The sequence below is a fragment of the Larus michahellis genome, chromosome W (genome assembly GCF_964199755.1).
Source record: "Larus michahellis chromosome W, bLarMic1.1, whole genome shotgun sequence".
Classification (NCBI taxonomy): Eukaryota; Metazoa; Chordata; class Aves; order Charadriiformes; family Laridae; genus Larus; species Larus michahellis.
The window spans coordinates 11,054,137-11,074,171 of NC_133929.1; the positions used below are offsets into that span (position 1 = coordinate 11,054,137).

The 20,035-nt window shown below is 44.3% G+C and overlaps 1 protein-coding gene across 1 annotated transcript in view; it reads left to right on the plus strand.

The window, feature by feature from the left end:
- LOC141735437 (SET-binding protein-like) overlaps positions 1 to 20,035 on the plus strand; it is a 343,864-nt gene that overhangs the window by 104,009 nt on the left and 219,820 nt on the right. The window lies entirely within an intron of this gene.

Sequence of the window (20,035 nt, forward strand, 5' to 3'; positions counted from 1 at the left end):
ACCTGGATGATGGGACAGAGTGTATCCTCAGCAAGTTCGCTGATGATACCAAACTGGGAGGGGTGGCTGCCATCCAGCGTGACCTGGACAGGCTGGAGAGCTGGGCAGAGAAGAACCTAATGAGGTTCAACAAAAGCAAGTGCAAGGTCCTGCACCTGGGAAGGAAGAATGCTAAGCACCAGTATAGGTTAGGGGGTGGACCTGCTGGGAAGTAGTTCTGAGGAGAAGGACCTGGGGGTCCTGGTAGACAGTAAATTATCCATGAGCCAGCAGTGTGCCCTTGTTGCCAAAAAGGCCAATGGAATCCTGGGCTGCATAGGGAAGAGTGTGGCCAGTAGGTCGAAGGAGGTCATTCTCCCCCTCTACTCTGCACTGGTGAGGCCACAACTGGAATACTGCATCCAGCTCTGGGCTCCCCAGTTCAAGAGGGACAGGGAACTACTGGAGAGGGTGCAGCATAGGGCAACTAAGATGACTAAGGGACTGGAGCATCTCCCTTATGAGGAAAGGCTGAGAGAGCTGGGACTCTTTAGCCTGGAGAAGAGAAGGCTGAGGGGAGACCTTATTATGGCATACAAGTATCTCAAGGGTGGGTTTAAGGAGGATGGAGCCAGACTCTTTTCAGTGGTTCCCAGTGACAGGACGAGGGGCAATGGGCACAAGTTGGAACATAGGAAGTTCCGTTCAAATACACGGAAAAACTTCTTTACGGTGAGGGTGACAGAGCACTGGAACAGGCTGCCCAGGGAGGTTGTGGAGTCCCCTTCTCTGGAGACTTTCAAGACTCGCCTGGATGCAGTCCTGAGTAATGTGCTCTAGGCAATCCTGCTTTAGCTGGGGAGTTGGACTAGATGACCTCTAGAGGTCCCTTCCAACTCTGAAGATTCTGTGACCCTTTGGGGCTGGAAAGGCTAGAAGGGAGCCTGTTCTTTCTCTTACTGTGAATGAGCATGAAGCCTTTCATGGCAATTGGACTTGAATCTTCCCCCCCTCCCCCCTTCCAAGCCTTGACTGCTATTTTTAAGCCGGGAGAGCACCAGTGTTGAAAGGGATGCGCTCATCCTGACAGGCTGACAGTGGAGGAACACTGCAGGGTTATAGCGCATCTCAGTGCAGAGGCGTTAAGGAAGTCTGAAGACTTGGCAAGCCACGGGGATGCCAAAGGCAATGCCCAAGGTGCCCAGAAGTTCAGACAGCCTTTTTTTATTTTCCTTCCGGGGAATGATAGCACAAGGCTCTTGCATCATAGGAAGTTATAGTTTTCAAGTGAAGTCCAAATGTGCCAGATTTGTGATTCTTTGGGAAAAAGGAGTGCGCACATCCCCTTGTTGCTGTGTGCTCCTGCGGATTTAAATCTAGCTAATGAGCACAGACAGGACCTGTGCGGTGTCCCAAATGATTTAGGTATGCACAAGGCCAGACTTCTTCCCATCCTCTATGCTAACTTTCTCCAGAGCACAAGTTACAGAGAATCATCTAGTCATACGTACAGTGGTTAAGAGGAACAAATATTTTTTGTGAAAAACCATTTAAAGACTTTGGGGTCATAATGAACCCTCCAGTAACACAAGGCAGGGAATGATCCCAGTTCCAGGTCTCTATTTACTTTCTCCTTTATAATCTGTAAAAGGTCTAGAATATTGTGCCTTTGCTTTCTGTCCTATCTCTAGTCCTTCCACATTCACTGAGCATGCACACAATCAAGCAAACCCTGGCTATGTGGGAAAGGACTGCACATGTTATTCCATTTTGTAAATTCTTATTAGAGCCCCTTTACAATTCTCTGAGCACTACAGATTGTACATTTTTTAATATCTGCTGCTCTTTGCTTACAGAGAAAAAGTGCACATTCCCTTCCCGTTCATTCTTTGGACAATAATTTTTTGGTTTAGAGTATGAGTGAAGTGAAGCAAAGCGAGTACATTGTTCTCTTAGATTTATAGTCCAGGAGATAGGTCACAAACCTTAGCCACTCTAAAAATGGTCTATACTTCAGGGGCCTGGGGGACAAACCTGGAATATGTATCCTAGTATGTCTTGAGCCACCCTGGGCTGTGAGTGTGGTGCTGGCCTGAGCCAGTCTTTAAGCAATGGCATCACACCATGGGGTAGGGAGTGCATGAATGGGAGGGACATTGTCTCTTGGAAGCTGATCACAGAATCGTAGAATTGTTAGGGTTGGAAGGGACCTTAAAGATCATCCAGTTCCAACCCCCCTGCCATGGGCAGGGACACCTCCCACTAGATCAGGTTGCTCAGAGCCCCGTCCAGCCTGGCCTTAAAAACTTCCAGGGATGGGGCTTCCACAACTTCTCTGGGCAACCTGTTCCAGTGTCTCACCACCCTCATAGTGAAGAACAACTTCCTAACGTCCAGTCTGAATTGACCCATCTCTAGTTTTAATCCAGTCCCTCTAGTCCTACCATTACCCGACATCCTAAAAAGTCCCTCACCAGCTTTCTTGTAGGCCCCCTTAAGATACTGGTAGGCCACTGTAAGGTATCCCCGGAGCCTTCTTTTCCCCAGACTGAACAACCCCAACTCTCTCAGTCTGTCCTCATAGGAGAGGTGCTCCAGCCCTCTGATCATCCTCGTGGCCCTTCTCTGGACGTGTTCCAGCACGTCCATATCTCTCTTGTAGTAGGGGCTCCAGAACTGGACACAGTACTCCAGGTGGGGTCTCACGAGAGTGGAGTAGAGGGGGAGAATCACCTCCCTTGACCTGCTGGCCATGCTTCTCCTGATGCAGCCCAGGATACGATTGGCTTTCTGGGCTGCTAGTGCACACTGATGGCTCATGTTGAGCCTCTTGTCCACCAGCACCCCCAAGTCCTTTTCTTCAGGGCTGCTCTCAAGCCAGTCACTGCCCAGCCTATATAAGTGCTTGGGATTGCCCCGACCCAGATGGAAGACCTTGCACTTGGCCTTGTTGAACTTCATGAGGTTGGCATGGGCCCACCTCTCCAGCCTGTCAAGGTCCCTCTGGATGGCATTCCTTCTCTCCAGCGTGTCAGCTGCCCCACACAGCTTGGTGTCATTGGCAAACTTGCTGAGGGTGCACTCTATGCGCCGACAGCCGGGGATTGATGGTCCCAAGTCCCAGTGGCACTGCTGATCCCATTGGGAACATCTCCCCTCGCTATAATGAGTAGGAGGACACGTTTGATTCTGTGTGAGGCTCCTCTAGCAGCGTTACTATCAGTTAATGTGATTTCAGTGCCATGGAGCGGGATTAGGAGCCTCATCCATGTGAGACAGTGTGCGCCATCCTCCATCGTGGCCTCAGCAGAGCATTGCTGCCAGCTCCACCGTGAAGGCTGGATCCCCAGCTGAGCCTTGCAAGTGAAGCTATTTCACTCCTTAACCCAATTTTTTCATATCTGCGCAGTCAGCTGCAGTGAGGCACGCTTTGAACCACCAAAAGTGGATTTGGAGCCATGTTGTACAGAGGCGAAAATCCATCCTTCCTCCTCCTCCAGATGCTGAAGTCAGACGTGGGGAAGCCCTGCCGTGACTCTGTAGTCAGACTGCCAGGAGTGAGCGAACCCTGCACTGTGCTGGGGAGGTCCCTTCGAGTTCTGCAGTCCATGAGCAAGTCCTCTGAGGCTTGAAAGCACCCACCATGTTGAACACAGGGTATCCAGCATCTTCAGCTCCTGCTGAAATCATTTGGCCCTTGCAAGCACCAAGCTCCATCAGGACTCACCCTTGCATGCTCCAGCACAGTATATTGTGGGAGCACTCAGGTAAACTCAGGACTGGATGTTTTTTTCCTTCCTGGAAGCAAGGAAAACACTAGTTAGACATGGAATGGAGAAAACCAGAGATGAAAAGTTTGGATTTGTTACTAGATACAGAGTGATTTTTTTGCTTGCTCTTGTCAGGTGTCCTGAGACATGAGAAAGTATTACAAAGAGTCTTTTCCTTGCAGAAGTTGTGCTTATCTTGTGATCTGTATTTCTTTTTCCATCTCTCTTACGTTGCTCTCTCTTATGTTATCAAAGGCTTCAAAAGAGACGAGTGGCACTCAGCTCTCACATCCCCTTGAAATTCAGTGAAAGGGTTACGTTTGGGTTTCTAGGAATGCCAGAGAGGGTTTAAGGCAGAAATAAACCACTAAGGGTTTCTTTTTTTCTGGTCTTCTAAGTTTTTTTTCTGTATATGTGGAGTGAGATTTTCAGAAGGGCTCGGTATTGTCTGTTGCTGCTGATGGGTGAGATGAAGCTCTTGTGTTCCCTGGCAGGGGGAGAGGGCTAATGCGGGACACTTCTGAATATCCCGCTCTTGTCTTTCTCTTTCAAAACCTAACCCTTGGGCAAGATTATCTAATAGAGGCATCAACATCCTTCACCATAAAAATGACTGTATATAAACCTCATAATTACGCTATCCACTATGCCCAACAATACACACACACATTCTTTTTTCTTTTCCTCTCCCATATCCATTCTCACCAGCTCCCTCAGCCTCGGGCCATGTGCCTTCTTGGAAAGAAAAATAGAGGGAGGATTTGTCTACAGACCCCATGCTGGAAGAAGAGGAACAAGAAAGTGGCTTGAGGAGGGACCCGTGGGTGCTGCTGGTGTCACCAGGATGCTCTAGCAGTTTAGTGCTCTCTATTCTCCATCGCTTCATCCTCTCTTTGTCTTCCCTTCCCACTAATTTCCTCCTCAGATGACCCCACTGTTAAACTAGGCAGAATGGGACCAAGATATCAGGGAATAACTTAATATCTACAGCTGTCACAGTGTTCTCAGTGACTGTTCACAGTGCCTGCATCTCAGCCCTACCTTGTGCCCGCTTTAGGTATTCAGAGCGCACACTCTGTAAGATGCCCTGCAAGATTTTATTGCACCTTGCTCAAAAGGACATTTTATTGACTTTAGGCACTTGTGTCATAGGCAAAGCATTTGTAAAAATTAAGATATGATCTTACTGCTGTGTTGTGGGTTGCTCTGCTTTGCTTTGCAGATTATATGCTGAAAAGCATTCCCTGACAATTGCAAAACTAGTGCAGCTTGCAAGGGCTTTCCCAGTCTTAAGTACCGGGCATACTGCTGGAACACAGCTAAAGCTGGAATGAATTGAAGTGTGACTGTTGTATGGAAATATCTGTGGCCTGTGGACTAATGCAATACTAATTTTGAGATGTTCCAGATGCCCCTTAATGGTTAGAGTACCCTTAATGCTCTGCAGCTGCTACATTTTGGAATAGCTCTTGTTGCCGAATTCCTTCATGAATAAAAGCAAGAATGCTTATCTGATGTACAGGGAGAAACCAAATATTGCAAGTGAATGTATGAACATGAAGGGACTGTGAATCACCATACACTTTTACTTAATGTTTTATTATTATTATTTCTTTCCTATGTGCCCAGTTACTATCTTTCTAAAGTAATCCATGCTCACGTTCTTCCAATGCTCAGAATTAAATAAACCCAGCAGATGAACCCCCCCCCCCCCCCAAGCTCCACTTTTAAATGTATGGGCAGCCTTTGTGTCCATTTGCCATCATTTCCACTTTCCATTATGTTTGGCTTGCTCCAGAGAAAAGGTCTGGTGCCAGGATTTCTGATGGCTGAAACAAGGGTGAAGTTCTGGCCTGATTAAAATCAATGGTAAAGTTCCCAGCAATGAGTAGGAGAGCAGGCTGTGATTTGGAGTACTTGGAGGATATACACAAAGCAATCATGCATAGCAATATAATTGTGGCCATTCGACGGATGCTAAAGTTAGAGATCAACAAGCTAGCAGCTATAAATAGCAGTGATTTCTGCTGATTCCTAGTTCTGTTATTTTAACCACTATTGAAAATCAATTCCTTTCCTGCCTTTCAGCATAGGTAAAAGCACGTTGCCTGCTCTTCCGTAGTAAAACTTGAGCATTTTGTTGTCTTAGAATAAATATTACCCTCCTCACCATGCTGTTGTGTTGGCGTGCTTAATATTTTCCACACGTACATGCAAAACCTGTTAACGTGTTAATGGATTTGTTTGCTTGTTAAGGAAAATTTTGCCCCCTGCAACGACAGCTTCAAACTCATGCTGCAAAAGGGCAGGGCAAGCAGTCACTTAATGGACAAGCACAACACGCTTCTCCCGGCAATACAGGCTTCAGCCTCAAGTCGGGTGCCTTACCACTCTGATCCACAGCGCCTTTTTAATCATGTTAATGTGCTGTCTAATTATGGTAAACACTGCATATTATTAAAATTAAAAATGTATATTGCCATTCATGTAGTCAGTCTGCAGACGTTTTTACGCATTAGTGTTTTCTAAGATGAGTACCCTCTGGTAGGCACCAGAGGCTGTATATCACCCCATTAGCTAAAAAGGGAGGTGGATGATCATATGTAGTGGACGCCTGACTTGGAAAGTGTTTTAATTGGCATGTTCTTGGGAGGCAAATGGTTTCTCTGAAGCAAAGTCGTCCCTGCAAAATCCTCTGTGAGATGCAAATCTAAAACCAGCCCTGCTGCCTTCCTCGTTAATAGGGCAATTGTGACTGGCGTGGTCTTGGTTGTGTGAGTTGTGAGTTTGCCTGCATGGGGTTGCACCCACCTTAACAAAGTAGAGATTTCCAGAGTCAACATCTGAGCAGGGAGCTACAGGTTTGATGATTCAGGCTCTGATCCTCTCCCTCGTGGTTTTCACCAATTCTTGCTTTCCCAAAAGTTGTCCTTGCTTGGGGGCATCTCCAATGGTAGATGCCCAACCCTTAGGTGGACTTCATCAGAAGCAAGAGGCTGCCGCTGTAGTGGAAAGCAATCCTAGTCCTGGTTACTTTGCTGGTGGACCTATCAAGGATGCCTAATTAGACACAGAAGTTTCTGAGATGGGCCCAAGCTGGAAAGTATTTCCCTAAATCGAGATCTGCGGTTCCTCTTTGTATGGGATTGTTGGGATTATTTGGATCATATTCTGATATGCTGGATCCAATGACAGCATCAGTAAATAAACTCATGATTTTGCAATCTTGTTAATGATAAGAAAGGAAATGAACACAATATATAATAATAATACTGTCATATTGCCTCACTGTGCTATCAGATATTCAGTGTGGCTTTTTGTAGGAGCAGGATCATGTTCAAACTATTCCATATGACTATATACAGTAAAAAGATTTTCAGTGCATGCCACATTTTTATACCAGAGTTGTGGGTTATGGAGGAAGCTACTGGGCAGAGTGAAACCATAAGAGTACTTTACAGAGCTGCTTAACAAGTGGACAATCCAGAAAAGGCTGGACAATGCAATGTATATCAATAAACAGATGGATTTTACTGGCAGACAGGGTTTTTTGTGTTCACAAATAGGAGTCATGCATGCACTTGGCTCCACAGTCATGTAATTTGGCCCATAAAATTTTATCTTTTTCATTCTATTAGGCATTTATAGTTTCCTTTGAGGAGGTTTCTTTATTCTTTTTTTTTTCCTCTGGGATGCAAGAGTAGATGCTTAGACTTGCATACTTAGTGTGCTCTATTATTCTTTTGATTGCCTCCCCATGCTTCATTCACTATGGTTCAAGCTGGAAAATTACAGTGCAAAGGACTTCTGTGCTTTGGGATTTAATTCTTTTGGGAACAGAAAGAGTTCCTTGAGTCAAATTATATTATGTTTCAATTGTCCCAGGTCATTTGTTTGTTTGTTTTTCCCTGTTTGATTTGTTTCAGTTTCTGGGAATGGTTCCCAGTCACCATTGCCTCGTACAGCTGGACTAGATAGGAGCTGGAGAAAGAAGGTTTTTCAGATGTACTAATGAATTATGAATTTTAACTCAGCAATTATCCTCTACTGGTTTCAAAATGGCTTGTAACTGAGTATTTTGTAGAGGTGAATGTGAGGAAATGGCTGTTCTTGAGTTCGTGTGTTGAGGGAACACAGCTAGTAATCATATGTAGGTGGTGATGCCTCGACCGGCTGTAGATACTGGTTTGTATACAAAGAGCTGCAGGAAAAACCTCTCTGGATGGTTTTACATGATTGGTACTCACAAATAATCAGAGTCAGAGCAGGTAGCTTGCAAGTAGCCTGTTGGCTGCTGTATTTATATCCTGCTTGAATTTTAAAGATACTGAATGTATTGATGAATTGATTATTTGATCAAGCTTTACAAATCTATTTAAATAGATTTGACCACATGTGGTGGAGGTCAAATTTAGGATTGATGATGGAGAAGAAATTTAAGATTAAATGGCTCAAGAAAAGTTCTGGGTAACGTTGTGATCTTCAGACAACAAGAAGAAAAAAGTTGCTGCCGAAGCAAATAAATTAAGGAGATATGATAAAATAATTTCATGCTGAATACAGTCTTTGTGCAGAGCAGAGGGAATGAAGTTGCTGGAGGTGTATATTGAGTGCTTTGCAGGATGTGTGAGACACAGCATCATAATGGATGTATCATATAGGGAAAGCAAGGGCATCTGTTCATCTGCACTGGCTCTGGGCTGTATGGGGCTGTTCCCTTTGCTATACTTCTCCAGGGAAGGGGAAAAGGGAAAGCGATCCTGCCACGTGACTGTCCGTGTCTTGACAAGTGGCAACAAGCCAGTCGCCAAAAAGGAGTCCGGGAGGGATAACAGCAGGCTGCCCCTCTCCTTCACCAGGGCCTTTGGCAGCTGACGTCTCCCATGCTCCCTTCCCCATCCCTCCACTTCCTCGGTGCTGGACCCGTGGTCGAATAGGTGCTGTGTGGCTGGGGTGCTACTCAAGGGACTGCGCTTTGTTCTGGGCTTTGTTCTGTCTGGGGACCTCTGGCCATTGATCAGGGCAGACAATAACGGGTGCCCTGTGCTCCAGGGAGGGGCAGCTGCCTTTTTCTCCAAAGGCCCTGGCTGTGGTCGGGGAGGACAAGCTGTAAATTTAACCCATCTCTTATAGCAAGAGGCTGGATGCTTAGTCACACTTGAGTGCCTGGTAGAGTGCTGAGGCCCTGTTTGATAATGTAATCCTTATTACAATAGATATGGCTAAGAGGTATTCATTACCGCGTAAACAGGGCTTGCAGGAGGCAGGTCCCTCCTCTTCCCCCACCTCCACCCTGAGGTATGGGGCCAGATGGCTTAATCCACCCCAGGGACCAGGGGACCAAGGACACCGGCACTGCAGGAGGCACCTGAACACCAGGAAAAAGCAAAACAAATGACAAAGTGCTGTTGCTTGCCCCATTTCCAAAAAGACATTGTGTCTCAGGGACATTTGCTGGGCCCCCATCCCCAAGCTGAGATCCTATGGCCCTGGTTCCTCCATCCCCAAGGAGGAAGGGCTGGTGGGGTCACTTGATGGGGGACCTCAGCTGGCTGCCAGTGATGGAGACTACAGATGGCTGCACCCACCTGCAGACTACCTCTGCTTGAGGATTTTATAATAATATTTAAGAAACAAGTCTCAAGTCACAAGTGGGATGGTCCAAATACAGGGCACAAGGAATGCAGGTGAAACCACAAGTCCTGCTTTGGCCCTGACCCAGAGCCAAATGCTGCTTCCAAACCCCTCACTCTTATCATAAGTATGGTGTTGGATTAAAATAAAAAAGCTTTGTGGTGTGAAAACTGTTTCGTAGCATCCTGCAGTGCTTGAGGAAGGGGAGAAGGACCTTGGAGACAGGAGGCAGGCGGGTGTGTCAGTGTAACCTTGCTCTGGTCAGGTTTCTGGAGAACCACCTTGGGGTCCTTGGCAGAGAAGACTTTCTGTGCACAGTTTTTTATTATTTCATCTTTTTTGGGGTGTATGTGGTGTGGTTTGGTTTGGTTTGGTTTCTAGAGTTGGTGTCCTCACTGGTTTTTGATTACTTTGTCTGTTTAACCAGGCTGATTGGTACTGCAGTCTCCAAGAGTTTCTTCAACACACTTCATAAGCAAATCATTTCCCTTGCTCTGGTTGTTGCTGCCAGGGGAAAAAAAAGAAAAAGAAAATAAAAGAAAATCATGAAACAAATCACTAGTATGGAGGGAGAGGAAGGGAAAAAAAATGGGAAATTCAGTGCAGAACATTAAGAAATGGGGAGACAAACAGTGACCAAAGAGCAGCCAGGCACATGGGGCAAGGACAAACAAGTCTGGCAAAGATGATGGGTTTGGAGAAGGGGTGAGGGAGAGCCCAGGGTCCACTTTACATCCGGATGCATCATTTGTGTCCCTCCCTGCCTGCATCCCTGTGATCCTGCAGCTGCATCCACAAAGTACCCTGCCAGCACCCTGCAAAGGCTGGGGGGTTCTGCGGGGACCCTAGGGCAGGAGCTGGAGAGGGATAAGCACCCCATTCCCTTCTCCTCTGACCCACTCACCCCATCTGAGGCTTTATTCTCAGTGTAAGCAAAGCCTCTTGGTATGGGCAAGCTCCTCCAGACAATGCCTCAGTTTCTGGGAATAATAGATGGTTTTTTTACAACGTCTTGGAGGCCTGTTCCTGGGTAGACGGTGAAAGGCAATACCTCAGGACTACTGGGTTACAGGAGGCTGTAAAATTGCTCCTCCCCATATATATATTTTTGACAATGCTTTCACTGAGGAGTGTTTCTTCCTTTTTTTTTTTTTAATTTTATTGCTGTGGCAATAAGTCTGTCTTTTTTTTTTTCCTTCTTCTTTCCCCCCTCCTTTTCTCCCCTTTTCACCTCGACATATCAAACTGTAAGTCTTATTTTGAGCTGACGGGAAGGTGTTAAATGAGTGGCTGGGTCACCAATTTAAGGGAACTGATGATCTTTGGGGCTTACACTCTCACGGGTCAAATGATAATGTTGCCCTTCAGGTTAAATTCATACAATACATGGGGAAAAACAGGAGCTTTCACCAAACTCAGGGCCAGTGGGATGCAAACAACTTTGGTCATAAAACAATCATTTAAAAGCTGGTTTTGAAGAGGACAATGCAGGGGTGCATAATCTTTCATTTGTCTCTTTTTGACACATTTTTTCCCCTCTAAATTTCGGTGCCATCCTTCAGGCAGTTTTCTGTTTGTCTTCTGTAAACTTTTAAATAAAAATCACGGTCCTAAAGTAGATCTAGAGAAAGAGAGGTATAGAGATAGATATAGATAGGGAGATAAAGACAGAGATAGATATGGATATAGAGATCACAGAATCACAGAATTGTAGGGGTTGGAAGGGACCTCTAGAGATCATCTAGTCCAACCCCCCTGCCAGAGCAGGTTCACCTAGAGCAGGTTGGACAGGAACACATCCAGGTGGGTTTTGAATGTCTCCAGAGACAGAGACTCCACAATCTCTGGTATATGTATAGGTATAGATATAGATAGATACAGATATGATTATAGATATAGATACATATATAAATACAGATATAGCTATTGATACTCATATCCATTTTAGTGTTTCCTATACTATGGATACAACCAGAAGCCAAAGGTATGAGGTTCATGGGGCTTAGAGCTGATTTATTGGCATGGCAGGGCAAGGCCTACAGACGAAGCCATGCTACTAATAATTAATAAGATTTTCTGCCTTCCATGTTTGTTATAGCCTCCTTTCTGCCCCATCATGTTCTCCTTATGTAAACCCCTCCAACCCACTTCTATCTTGTCTTCCTTTTGCTTCATAGCTCTGCTGCCACATACTAATGGCCAGTTACACTTTGTTCAAAACCAAGTATCTCAAGCTATTCAATAAATGGTAAGAAATTACTATCTTCCCCCCTCCTCCGCTTTTTTTTTTTTTCATCCTGTATTGCATTCTCTGTGGAATCACAAACAAATCATTGATAATGGGCATTTATCCCCCCCTGCACCCATGACAAATGAGATTGACATTATGGGTCCTTAGCTGCTAGTGGCTACAAAATGGTTTAAAACCTACTGGGTCCATTCAGAGCAAAGCCTGCAGTTGTTTTTATGGGCATAGATTTTGATAAATCCATCCTTTTTTTTTTTTTCTTGGGGGAGATTCCAATGATTCCACAGGTTAAAAAACATCAGAAATTTTGGCTCACCGATGCAAAGAGGAATTGTCTGTAGGATGAATACGAGGAGAGGAAGGAGAACTGACCCCAGTGTGTTTATAGTCACTTCACCTTCATCCACCAGTGTCTCAGAGGAACACTTACATATACACCATTTATAGAGTCTCATACCCAAGTTCGCTCTTGGGAGACAGAGGCAAGAAAGCTGCATCCTCACAGAACAGCACCTAAATTAATTACAGGAGTGATGCCCCTTATCTCAGTCACAACCAGATGATAATGCAGCCATATACCGCTTTCAAAACCCTGCCAACTGTCCCTGTAGAGCATCCCCCCAGCCCAATGGCTACTGACCTAGTGCAGTTCTTCCTGCCATGGATGTGTGGAACAGAGCAACACCAATGGGATTTTGGGCGACCCTTACAGTCCTCCTAATGGGACAGGGATGCAATGCACAGAGGAGATGGCATTAGTCAGAGGTCAGCCCCTTATCTCCTGTGATACTTTGGCTGAATTTGCATCTGAATCTGAGTCAAAGATGGGGAATTACCTGCATGCTCAACTAAACAAAAAGTGGACATCTCTCCCACCACAGTGCATAAGGCTTAGGTCATGTCTCTCTCCTCCAAGAAAACATTGAATTGGTCGGGCTTTATTGCAGAGGTAAGCTCGGTCCCTGAAACGGTGCCTGTCTGTGAGAGAACAAGAGTACTTTGACAGGTACTTAAATAGTGTTTAAATGAAAAAAAAAGACATCTGTGGAAACTATAAACCTGTATTGCTTCCAAATGTGTGACTTGAAATTGTTTGTAGTGGCCTCACATTCGAGAGCAATGAGAGGTCTGGAAAGAGGATACCAGATGAGCATTGCTACTACCAACAGATCAGGGAGGTTTCCCCCTCTCAACCCAAATTGTAGGGTTGCCATTTAGCAGTCACCCTCTCAGGACCCAGCAGGGATGAATTCCTCATGTTGGCACCCCAAGAGCTCAAATCCCAGCAGCTGAGCCCATCGAGGGACTGCTTGGACAGGGATGAGTGACTGCCGGCTCTGGGCCATGTTTCCAGGATCAAAAGCTGCCTCTGCCTACTGGTAACCCTCACCAGGAAGGCTTCATCGGGTGGTGGGGCAGCAAAGGGTTGCATTTCACTTTTCTTATCTAGTATTTTGCAGTATTTAAACTGGAAAGGGTATATTATAAATGCAGTGGTAGGTGCAGAAAAAAAAGTGAAATTAATTGTCATCTGAGACCACCCAATGTTTTGAGATGGGACATGAGCAGTTCTGTGTTGAGGACATTTTGGAGAGCCTGATGATAATTTCTTTACCTCAAGCTCCTGAGTGATCTTTGGGGAGCCGAGAAATCAAGAGCTTACTATTTTCTCTGAAAAAAATTGAGTTTTCCAGTCTTTACGTGTTCAGGCTTCAGATACCAATGAATTATTTGTGAAGGTCATGTTGGATTTGTGGGACAACGTTAGCACTTGCCTCCAAGGGAAGCAAGCCTTCTGTCAGGAAATTTCTTTGAAAAATGGATTATTAATGCTATTATTTTCACGGGATATGTAATTCGGTGATACTGGGTTGGTAGGCTAGATGTTTGTGTTGGATATTTCACCTCTGGCAATTACCGGCTTTGTATTAGGAGACTTTCAATGTGGACACATCTGACAAGGAAATACATTTGAGATCTCCCAATAGCACTTTATAGTTGTTTCAAATAAATAAATGAGGACTTATCTTCCCCGGATCCTGATGAGGTAGTCAGCAGCTTGCAGCAGATAGATACATTGCCACCTACACAGAAACGCCAAATATCCTCCAGGCCCAGGAGAGGGAGACCACTTACTGCAAGGCTGCTGAGAGTTTAACGAGCTAACAAGGAATAAATATTCAACACGGAGTTTTTCCAGGGGTTATTGACATGATGGTCTTTTGCCTCAATTTAAAAACAGAGAAAAAAAATCAACTTGCTGACCATTATGTTTTGTTTTCATCTTATTAAGGTTTAAATGTAACTTCTTGTAAACGCCAGTGACTTGTTTATTTTACTTTGAATTATCATGTCATGGAAACCTACCTTTCATTTTCAGGCAGAGCCTCAAAACTCAGTATCATGATTAATAAAATATGAAGAGTTTATGCTATCTGTTTCTCGTGGTTTGAAAGAACAATTTTCTGTTCCTGAGAAGACAGGTAACATTGCTAAGGAAAATAGATGTATTTTTCTCTCTCTCTTTGCTAAGGCGCCGGACTAGGGAATGAGATACATGGACAGAAATCTCAGCCCTGCCAGAGACTTTCTGGGTGGCGTTGGTTGGATTCAAATGACATAACTTTACATATCCTAAAGTCATGTCACGTCTGAGACAGTCATCTGAGGTCTGTCTTAGACAGCTCACTGGAGATGCTGGTTTGTTGGCTATCGATGGAGCCTGGAATCAGTATACACTTGGATGTCTACGCTAGATAAAATGAACCCTTCTCTTCATAATTCAGTCCTTCTCCAGACTCCTTCTGTTAAATGAGGGTAACAGTCTTTCCTTTTTACCCATTCTTCTGGAACCCCCTCAGGGCTTCTCAGTCCCAGCACGTGCTGCCCAGTGTGGTGATGCTCTGATCCTGGTACAGTCCATGAGGTCTCACTTGCATTTCAGATGATAATAGTAATGATAATCAAGTTCTAAGTCACTACTTCAATGGGAGTTTGTTACATGTAGTACATGTGTATTGTACATATATACTACACATATACTATATACAAGATTAAAATAACATCACCTGAACACCAGTTTTAATGAGTTTCATGCCTGAAACACAAATTATAAAATGAATGTGAACATCTAATCAGAATCTAGACATTAGCATGGCATCCTGTGGATACTTTGAGAACTATGAAAACAGGATGCTTACATATATGTACAAACATAATGCATGACATGGCACATAGAAATTACATATGTTTTTTGATTCTGATATGTAACATGTTAGGACTCACATTGTCTAGCTTCTTTCCACTGTTGGAAAGACAAATACAGTTTTATTTATTTTTAAATTAAGTCCAAGATTTTCAAGTAAATGAACGGTTCCAGAAGGTTTAATTTAAGACAATAAACTCATTCATCATGATGGCATCATGAGAAGACAGAAGTTCTGCACAAACCTACTCTTTGGGCCCCAAAATGCAAAACAACAGAACAAAGCTTTCCACTCACTTTTTCATGGCAAACAGAGAATCGGGGGCATGCAGAGGAGTTTCTTTTAATTTGTTTGGTTGCTTTGGACCTGTTCTAATCAAGGGCTTTTCCGAGCTGCTCCCTTTCCCCCTCCCGCAAAACTTTCCAGACTCCCTTGTGCTTCTCTCCTCTTTCCTTTTATTTATTTAATTTGTGAAAAGAACCGAAGGGGGTCCCCAACATCCCATCACCTAGGAGAGCTGGTTGCCCTACAGGGCTGCAGATGCCAGGCAGAAAGGACTTAAACAGGCAGCAGTGAGGCAAGGCATCAATCATTCAGCATGTTAAAAGAGAAGGAGGAGCAAGAAAAAGGAGGAGAGTGAAGGCAGGGAGCAGAGTAGGGGGAAAGAGCCTGAGCTGAATTGGAGGAATTTCCTCCCCCCGGTTGCTGAAGGGAGATTTTTTGGACATCTGCCCAGACACATGCTGAGTTAAAGAAGCAGGATAAATTCTGGAAGAATGAATGAAGGGAGAGGAGGGGTCAGGAGGACAGAAGAGAGCTTGGGCTATGGAGGGGCAATGGCAACTACGGGGACAAAAGAGGTCTATGGGGGGGAGATCTCAACAGCAGTGTATGCGTGTGTGGCATTTTTTCTTCTTTTTCCTGATGGATATTTCAAACATTCATTCCTTGTAGGGCATTATCATAAAGCAGTGAGACCTCTCTGTTGGATGGTGAGAGGCAGCTTGTTGTCTCTTGAGTCTTCTTCTGTATTGCCTGGAAGAGACAGGTACACGAGCGGATGGAAGTTATAAACAAGCAGGCTGCATCAGCGCTGTCAAACACATTTTGAACAGCAAGGGTGATATGATTGTTTGAGCAAAACTCATTGTAGGCTCTCTCTGTCTCCTGATATCTCCAGGCAAGGTTGCGTGACCTGAAAGATTCATTGAGCCTGGAAATTCCTGAGCATGATTCAGAGTATAGATGGGCAAAATTGTGTGGTTAGCTTAGATAACCTGGCCGAAAGGTCAGATAAATTGTTTTGTCTGCAGCAGACCTGGGATGTGCAGGTCACTCTGGACGGCTTGTTTCCATCCATGCTTTCTCAGTCCCCGTGACTTCAGGATGTCACTCCCTCAGCTTTCTTGGTTTAGCTGTTCATCCAAAAGATCTCTAGCCCTGTTGGATTACAGATGTGTGTTAGGACCCACTCAGATGATGAGGCAGCCAGCAAAACTGGGCTGGCAGCAATCCCTGTCCAGAAGAGACAGCTTGACATGGATTGGTAGTAGTTACCCCTTCCTCATATCTGCTTCAGCCAAAAAAGTTTATTCGTCCATCCTCTCAGGTCTCTGCTGGCCTTAAGAGCTATGAATCTGTGAATTTCTCTAAATTTGATAAGGGGTCTGTATAGCATCTTATGTACCCAAGGTAGATAGCCACAAGGTACCTCTGTGAACGTCCTTCCAAACCCAATGGCTCCGGTTATGAGCCCCGTTTCTTGAACCCTACCTGAAAAGCAATCGCAGTCTTGTGCTCTTGAAGCAGCTTCTTGTAGGATGAATCTTGGTTGTGCCACCATTCTCTTGTGTTACATATTGATAAATTTATGATTTTTTTTTAAACATTAAGAATTCCCTAGTGTGACCAAATCTTACCCAGAGCTTGAATTGGTAGGGCTAATTAAAGTACTACAAGGTAAAACCTGTGTCAGCTCAGAGTCTGCACCCATAAAGCTGTTTTTTTCAGCTGCTGCAATTTCAGATTTGAGCAAGGTCACTTTTCATAACACATAATTATGCAACAGCAGATGAGATCTCCTGATGTGAAGAGTTGAGACTTACTGAATAGGCCTGGGGAATGCACCTGGGTTACACTGATTTTTCAGTACAGAAGTCTAAGCATATTCTCTCTAGCTTCACACTACTTTCACGCAATAGCAATGCTTTTCACCCATGCTAGTGCAATACACAGATTTCTTAAATGATAACTCTTTGGTAAATGCACTAATTAACTCACTGAAAGTCCAGATTACCTGGAAGCTGATTTTGCCCAGGTCCCAAACTGAAGTTTGATCCGCTGTGATAGATTTTATCACCTCTATGTTCATTGTGTTGTCTGCTCTCTTTTGGTCCAAAAAAATACCCCAGTCATCTGCTACCAAGGCTTGCCTACAAGTTTCATGGTATCTTTTCCAGAAGTAGTGACTACTACAAGGCTGTTTAAGGTAGAAATTTTCTCCTCCTGAGATTTTAGCAAGTAGAAGACTCAAGAGCATGCTTGATCCATTTGTTATAATCATTGTCATTGTCACACACTTACTATAACTAAAAATATTTCCATCGCTACAAATTGTAGTTAAATTGGCTTGATGGAAATAGAGTATCCCTCTTCCCACCTCGAGAAACAAATAAAGAGACGTATCCCCAGAGCAGTTTAAAATATAACATTTTGATCATTCACATAGAACAAACATTGGTTTAACTCTTTCCTGGGTAAGTTGTTCTAACCCCCAAGCTAAGCTTGGAGTAGCTAAGCTTGAAAAGGAAACATGAACAAACAGGGTTTGCACCTGGAATAACCATTATCATCTTTTTGTACTGGGATGCAGTAGCTTAAAAAGAAGTAATGGAAGGCAATAGTTACATTTTGACTGCACGTAGTCTATGTTGAAGCTTGCACAGGTATATTCATTCAGTTGTTTCATTTATCTTCAGTGTAATAACACTTGCTTGGTAATGAAAGGTCCAATTAGACATTCAAATTAGTTCATGTTTTGCACAACTGAAATGCAGTTGAGCTGCAAAATACAAAATCTGAAGTTAAAAAAGTCCCCAGCTTTGGTGCTATTGGGAATTTTGGGGATCCAGACAAGCCAGACATTGGCCAAATGTCAGTAGGTAATGTTTAAAAAGGCCAAAAATATAGCCTTAAGCTTTTAAATGTTGTAAACTGGAAGAGTTGTAGGAAAAGCTTCTGCTCCCAGGAAACAAGGACACTTAAGGCTAACCTAGTCTAAGGGCTGGACTGGAAAACCTGCGAGAAGCATGAGTCAAAGAAATGGATAAAACACTGAAGTGAAGCCTTTGCATGAAAGCTGGAACTTAAAAAGGTTCCAACTTGTACTGCTCCTCCACAGCAAATCAGTCCTCCATTTCTCACAGCCATCACAAGGGAGCTTTTAGGAGCATTGGCTTCACTTTCATAAAGGTTATGAAAACTGTTCAGTCAGATTTTGCAGGTTGTTTTATTTTTGTGGGTAAAATCAGGTTGGTGAGGGACAATTTTTATTAGAACATGGAGACTTGCACATCGAGGTTATTAATTGAGCATTCCTCCTTGGTGTTGTGCTTGTGCTCTGCATAGAGGTGGGACTCAGTCTGGTTCCTCCTGCTGTCATGCTCCCAATAAGCAGGATTTTAAAATTTAGGTTTACTTCTATTTTCAATGGACACGAGAAAAGGCTTGCTCCCTCACTGTTAGAGCTGTTCAAGTTGAAAGTTGGGAAGCACCTTGTGGCTTGCACAGCTGTTCTGTACCACCTGCTGCAGACTTAGGAGAAGATTTCAGCCTCCAGGCTTTCTGGCCCTTTCATACTTGGCTTTATACTCACTTCAATATTATAGATAAAAATAAGTGCGAAAATAGAGGAGAGCATTCAGAAAAGGCAACTTAGCTTTAAAAAAATCACTTATATTAGCCATCTGACATCAAAGTTTTAATGCACCTCGGACCTATAGTGGAGGGCTTGTCTGTATAGCCCAGTATAGATTTGGTGCCAGGACAACACTCCATGTTTTATCAATGTAATATAACAATAGTAAGTCATAAAATCATAGAATGGTTAGAGTTGGAAGGGACCTTGAAGATCAACTAGTTCCAACCCCCCTGCCATGGACAGGGACATCTCCCACTAGACCAGATTACTCAAAGCCCCATCCAGCCTGGCCTTGAACACTTCCAGGGATGGGGCATCCATAGCTTCTCTGGGAAGCCTGTTCCAGTGTCTCACTGCCCTCATAGTGAAAAATTTCTTCCTGATATCTAATCTAAATCTACCCTCTTCCAGTTTGAAGCCATTACCTCTTGTCCTATCACTATACATCCTTGTAAAAAGTCCCTCCCCAGCTTTCTTGTAGGCATCCCTTCAAGTACTGGAAAGCTACTATAAGGTCTCCCCAGGGCCTTCTCTTCTCCAGGCTGAACAACCCCAACTCTCTCAGCCTGTCCTCATAGGAGAGGTGCTCCAGCCCTCTGATCATCTTCCTGGCCCTCCTCTGGACCCAATCCAACAGGTCCATGTCCTTCTTATGTTGGGGGCTTCAGAGCTGGACACGGTACTCCAGGTGGGGTCTCACCAGAGCAGAATAGAGGGGCAGAATCACCTCCCTTGACCTGCTGGCCACGCTTCTTTTGATGCAGCCCAGGATGTGGTTGGCTTTCTGGGCTGTGAGCACACATTGCTGGCTCACGTTGAGCTTCTCATCCACCAACACGGTTCTGTGAATTAGGATGCCTTTAAAGATAATTTCTTCCCATTCTCATACAACTGCACTCTAGAGGCATTTTTACCTTAGTATAATTCTATCCATGTAAAAGCAGTGCAACTTCTGCATGGTGACTAATCCTTATCTAAGTAAATTTAAGGCAAAGATGACCAGTTGGTGTCCCAAGGCTATGTTAGGTTGCACAGTGTGTTGTTTACCTGGTGCCAAAGAATTCTGTATGGTCAGTGAGTCAATCCACCAAGTATATTGGGTGCTGTCATGGTTTGGGACAGGTTGGCCAGTGACAAGACAACAGATGCTCTCCCCCACCTCTTGCTCCAAGGAGAGGAAGAAGAGAAATAAAAAAACCCCACTACTTTAATGAAATGTTAATAATAAAATACAAAAGGATATAATGCAATAAATACAATATATATAAATATACACAAA